We start from the raw sequence: 6,432 nt of genomic DNA on the forward strand, positions 1-6,432 counted from the left end.
CACAATTGGTGGTGAAAAAGGCAGGTGATTGGCAAACACTCGTGGACCCCGTTCTAGGGCTGTGCTCAGCCAGACTGTTGCAAAGATGCAACAGCCACCCTCCAGAAAATAAACAATGTGCTATAGATAGAGGACCCAGTAATTCCATTCTCTGCACTATAATGGTCCATATGAGTTTAAAAGGGGAGGGGAGGGAAAGGAGGGTGTCTTGTACGGACAGTGGGGGGCAAATCATGAAGAGAATATATGGAAAGAATACAATAATCCTGACCATCATATTTATACATATACCAGGTAATTGGCATTGAAATGGAGTAAATATTAACTGGGCGTGGCTCGGTTCGGCGTGGGGAGAGACGAATGACAGCTCTCCCTGCTGCCGGTAAACTCAGAGGTGGTGTTAAATACTATTCCCCCTCCAAGTTGTCGTAACTCGCAGGTAAATGTAATTAGGGGTTTGGCAGTCACCAGAGTTTCGAATTACCGTTACGTGAAGTGCGCATAGCATTGCTGCTATAATGCTCAGCTCCCTGCGCCAAAATAACCTGCTTTGGTGAAAAGGATGTTTCAGGTGGACATTCAACAAGACATATGGGCAAATGTCTAAAGGGCCTAGTTAGCTCAAAGTTTTACCAAACTTTTGTACATTTATACCCCAATCAGGGACACATATTTTCACTATTGTTATGTTGTGCTATATTTTATCTTTTCTCACTTTCACCACATCTTGTGTTTCTTGTGGTCTTTCTATTCAACATAAAGAGGTACATTTTTTCCCCACCACTCCCGCCTATTCAGACAACGTATTTCTTCTTGATTTGGGTCTTTGTGTTGTGACCTCTTTTTTCTGTCATATCTGTACCCTTCCTTTCTGCCCAATGACTATACATATGACACTAATCAAAAACATTGGCATACTGTAATGGCAGATTAAACAAGGTTTCACTTAATCAATATTAATATTCCAAGGCTAGATATTCTATCAGACTGGCTCTTATTAAATTAGTAGTGGTTGGTTTTCTCAGCTGAGTGCCACGGTAAGTAAGATGAATAACAGGCTCCTGTTACTAAAACATCGGAATTAGTTTCAGAAGTAAGGTGAATGACCTGACATATATCTCTTGCAAAATCAAATTTGTTCAGGTTGCAAAACAAGCGAACCAAAGAAATGTTATCAGAGTTAATCAAAATAAGGACACAGTTCCATTTACTTAATTCAACATTGCACATAGTAGAGATAATGCTGATATCACAAACCCTCTGCTGCCTTCTAACGAAGCACATCTGGCAGCAGTGATTAAATATACAGTAATCTACCTGTATTTTAATAGCTGAAGATTAGTGAAGCTTAATAAGCCATTATAAGTAACAGGTTGACGGTCTTCTATTATACTATGGGTTAGATATTTATGACCAACATGGAGACTTTGAAACATAAAAATCTATTCCTAACAAAATACTAAAGGGAGAACTTTGTAAGATATAAGCTACAGACAGGTAAAACGAGGCCTCTCGCGCACTTACATAAAAGAATACGGTTCCTTTCAGACTGGTCATAAATGCATTGCATTCAGTGGCGAAGCTAAGAAGCTATGGCCTATGGGCCCCTGTGCAGTTTTACATGGGCCCCCCCAAGTACTCTATGCATAACAACAATGTATAGAGATGCAAGAAGGGGATTGTAAGCCTTTGGGCAGGGTCCTCCTCCTTTTGTGTCCTACCTGATCATGCGCCTCCATTACTGTGAACCCATGCTATGCATCTGAGTGAACCTAACTTGCCTAATCTCCATGCTCCATCCAGTGACTGACTAAGCATTACCTGGTACTCATACTATGGTGTATGATCTGGTTTTCTTGTATTCCTGTATTGTCATATTGCTGTATGTCACCCCTAAATATTGTATGTAACCTAAACAAATGTCCAGCACTGCATAATATGTTAATATGTTGGCGCTTTATAAATACAATAAATAAATAATAATAATAATAATAATAATAATGGGAAACAGTTTGTTAATGATTACTACTATTTAAAACATCTATAGCAGTGATTATTGATTATTACCAGCAGAGGGCCAATAGAGAGCTAATATTGTGCTGGAGAGAGGGCCCCTTGGGGCCCCTCTAACCCAAGGGCCCAGATGCGGTCGCTACCTCTGCAACCCCTATTGCTATGCCACTGATTCCATTTATTGGACCTAAACAGGGTGGATCCCAGCGAATGCAAGCGGATCCCGTTGGATGTTTTCACATCAGTCCATTTGGAATGGATCCGTTTGTTCCGTTCTGACAAGTGGAATGCATGTTTGGGTTCTGATTTTTAGTTGATGGTGACGGATGGCGATGGACTCAATGCTAGCCTATGAGAACAGACAGTGTCCGTTCTTACTAGGCTTTACACTGCATGCATTTTGCAAAATACTCACCTGCCACCATCCATTCAGGTCCGTGGAATGGATCAGTTTTTATAGGCATCAGTTTTCCACCTGTGACCCTCCGTTCCATTACTGTGACGCATCCATCAATCCAGAAAAATTGCTGCAAGCATAAACTTGCGATCCGTATTGCGGAAAAGACTGAACAGATTAATACGAATGGGGCAATGTGAACAGATCCTATTGATTAATATAGGATCCCTTCTCCTCCGTTAGGGTCCACTACGGTCTGCTAAATGGACCGTTTTTTTGTCCAATGTGAATCGGGCCTAACACTTTTGTATAAAAAAAAATACTGTTCTTTCAGTTCAGCTCTAAAAGTCGCATTAATGGTAAAAACGCAGGATGATACCATTTATTGGCTAACTTACAAGAAAAGCAGTGAGCTTTCGGCTATGATTCCTTCATTAGACTAATTCCTGCATACTGACAACATTTTGAACACAGCTTATATACACTGGACATTGAAAAGGAGATTGGTCTGCAATAATTGTCATTGGAGGCCTAATTACAACACCAAGAGGGTCACACAGGGATGCTAGCTAATTTATGGCAAAAAAAGTCCATTTGTCTGCTTGAACATCACATTCCACAGACTCAATGTGATGATGAGACATTGCAACTCATTCAAGCATAACCTGGTCAGGCTACATACAATGTTTGCTATAGGCTAAAGCAAATTGTAGAATTTAACCACTTGATGACCACAGTGACCACAATGACCACAATGTAACAACTTTGTTACTTTGTAACACCACCGCACCCGACGTCACTCGCCGCTCACCCGCCGGCCGCCGCATACACTCTAAGTCCCCGCCGGCTCCCGCCGTCCACTCCGCCCACAGAATCAGAAGGAACCCCATTGGTCTGCTAAGGACCAATGGGGCTCCTTGGAGCCCAAATACAAAGATGCTTTCGAGAGCTCTGAGCTATATAGCTCAGAGCTCTGTCGGGTTTAGGACGCTAAGTCCCCGCAGCTCCCGCTGCCCTCCCCGCCTCTCCCACATGTCACCTATATACATGCTGGCACCCATGGGTGCCAGCATGTATATGGGTGACAGGTGTGGGCGGAGTGGACGGCGGGAGCCGGCAGGGACTTAGAGTGTATGCGTCGGCCGGCGGGTGAGCGGCGAGTGACGTCGGGTGCGGTGGTGTTACAAAGTAACAAAGTTGTTACATTGTAACAACTTTGTTACATTGTAACTGATTAGTATATTTCCGAGGATATTGCGTGGGAACTGGCTTTTAAAGGGACAGGTAAGTATTAATGGTTAATTAAGAATATTAAAGGACTTTTTTCGTGGTTATGTTTTTTGTTCAATTAATATACTTTTTCTATGTGTTTGTGTGTTTATTTACTTTTAACTCTTAAAGGAAATGGGTAAGGGGTACAAGTACCTCTATACTCATTTCTTCTGGGAGGGGGGGTGGGCATCTGGGGGACCCCTTTTTAAAGGGGACTCCCAGATGCCACCATGAACCCCCCCCCCCCCCAGGAAATCGCGGCCTCCACCTCCACCGCCCATCGGAGGTGGAGAAGAGCCCCTTGTCCTTGGATTGGACAAGGGCTCGGAGGGGGAGGGGAAAGCTTGGCTGCCCCTCCCCTTCCGAGACCCCCCAATCCATGGACCATGCGGGCTGGTATAGTCAGGGTGCGGAGCCCCACGCGGCCGGTGCTCCGCATTCTGGCTATCCCAGTCTGCATGGGGGACAAGGGGTTAAAGAGGTCTGGGAGGGGGGACCCCACGTCGTTTTTTTTAAATATTTCCCACACTCAGAACGAAGTAAGTAAAACTCTTCCCACTTGGGGGAATCTATGAAAATAAAACACTATTATTACCTGTGCAAAAAAACTGACATTTTCCGCATTTAAAAGACATTTTTGCCCTTGAAACTTAAAAAATCGATTTTCTCAAAAACTATAAGGTCTTTTTGAAAAAAAAAATTTCCTCTTATTCCCACTGATCCCCTTAATATACCCTGTGAATTTGGTGTTCCTAAATTTTAAGCAGGCTTTGCTATTAACCGTTAAAGTCGGCGGGTTTTTAAATGTATATATTTTTCCTTTGAAACTTTAACATCGATTTTCTCAAAAACTATAAGGTCTTTTTGAAAAAAAAATTTCCTCTTATTCCTTCTGATCTCCTTAATATATTCTCCAAATTTGAGGCTCTTAGCACTTGAGGGGGCTTTGCTATTAACCCTTAAAGTCGGCGGCTTTTTTATATTATACGGGAGCGTAATATTACGCGATTACGGCAGACTGTGTAATTTCAATGGGAGTTTACTGTCTTACGCGTAATTTGTTACGCGTAGTAACGTAACCTACGGTCTACACGTAATTAATTACGCGTAATACCGTAACCTTACACGTAACGCTTACGGTGCATTTGTAGTGAATTACGATGCGTAATTACGCTAATGCGTAATTTCGGCCCAGCACTGGGGCCGCACAACACAGCACACGAGTGATACTTTCCCCCCTTTTCTCCCCACCAACAGGGCTCTCTGTTGGTGGGGTCTGATCGCTCCCCAGTTGTTTGTTTTATTATCAATATTTATGTTAGTTTTTATTTAATATTTTTTACTATTTTTTTTTTTTTTTTAGAAAACCCCTCCCTCCCCCCAGCCAGCCAATCAGGCGATCGGCTGTCAAAGGCTTCAGCCTATGAGAGCCATTCGCTCTCTTGTCCCCCAGGGGGACAGCCGTGTCACACGGCTGTCCCCAGTACAGCGCTGCTGCTTATCGCAGCGCTTTACTACATGTAAAGACGGCGGTTTCGCCGTCTAACAGTCTTCCGAGCAGCAATTACCACTCGGAGACTGAAGGCAGGGTGGAGCTCCTCCCTCCGAGCAGGAGATGCACATGCAGCCTGCGCACGATCTCCTAGAAAGTGCAGCCCCAGGACTTGATGCCAATTGGCGTTAGGCAGTTCTGGGGCTGCTGCCGCGGTCACGCCCATTGGCGTGAGGTGGTCTTAAAGTGGTTAAAACCCTTCTTAAGGTGGACACACACGATACATTTTTAAAATATCTTTTCAATTCAAGAATTGCAATCAATTTTTCTGACTGATTGGAACATTTTAAAAATCTGACCAATGTACCACACACCTGTGGTCAATGTTTACCCAACTATGAAAAAAATGATTGAAAACTCTGAGAAAATTGCATGGAAGTATGTATGTAATGATCTGCTCAGCTGCCTGTGCTTTTTGACCATTGTTTAGGTTTGCATGCTGCAGGACTCTGGAAAGGAGAGCTTCTGTCAGTTTTGCAGCTTGTGCTTGCTGAGGAATTTGCATACGTTGTCATGCAAATTGCCTGGCCACATTCATTGGAGGCGTGTACTATAAGTACTATGTGTTTCCCACAATGCTTGGCTGGTCATAAGGATTCCTTCCTGTGAAACACTCCTGGAGGAGTGTCAGCCTTACTCTCACTCTTACTCTTTGAAGATCAGCTTAGAGTAATTCCTGGAAACTGCACTAGGCAGGTTTCCTTAGTGCAGTTAGGATTGCTTATCTGTTTTGTTTGTTCTGTTGCGATTGTCCTGTCCCAGCGGTGGTCGACAGGAAATCGTTCTGATCTCTGTTCTTGGAGTATAGCTAGTGCAGCGGTTGCTACCAGCTATCTCTTCTGATCTGTCTCCTTGGATCGCGCTAGCCACTTTCACTAGTGCTGTGGATCCTTCTGTTCTGCTACTTTGTACCTGGATCACACTAGCATCTTGCGCTAGCACTGTGGATCCTTCTGTTCTGTCTTCCTGGATCGCGCTAGCTACTTTCACTAGTGCTGTGGATCCTATCGTTCGCTTATTCATGTTTTCGTGTGTCTGTCTTGTCTGCTACGAACGCTTGCTGGAGGCTCGGTGAGGTAACCGTTAAGCAAGTGCTCGCGTCCTCTGTTTCATGTTTGTCTGTCGGTGGTTAGTTAGGCGTGCTTGTCTCTATTGTGCTTATCACGTGGAGACCGCGCATAAACGCGTGCACTGTTGC

This window comes from Hyperolius riggenbachi, chromosome 5 (assembly GCF_040937935.1).
Source record: "Hyperolius riggenbachi isolate aHypRig1 chromosome 5, aHypRig1.pri, whole genome shotgun sequence".
NCBI classification, from domain to species: domain Eukaryota; kingdom Metazoa; phylum Chordata; class Amphibia; order Anura; family Hyperoliidae; genus Hyperolius; species Hyperolius riggenbachi.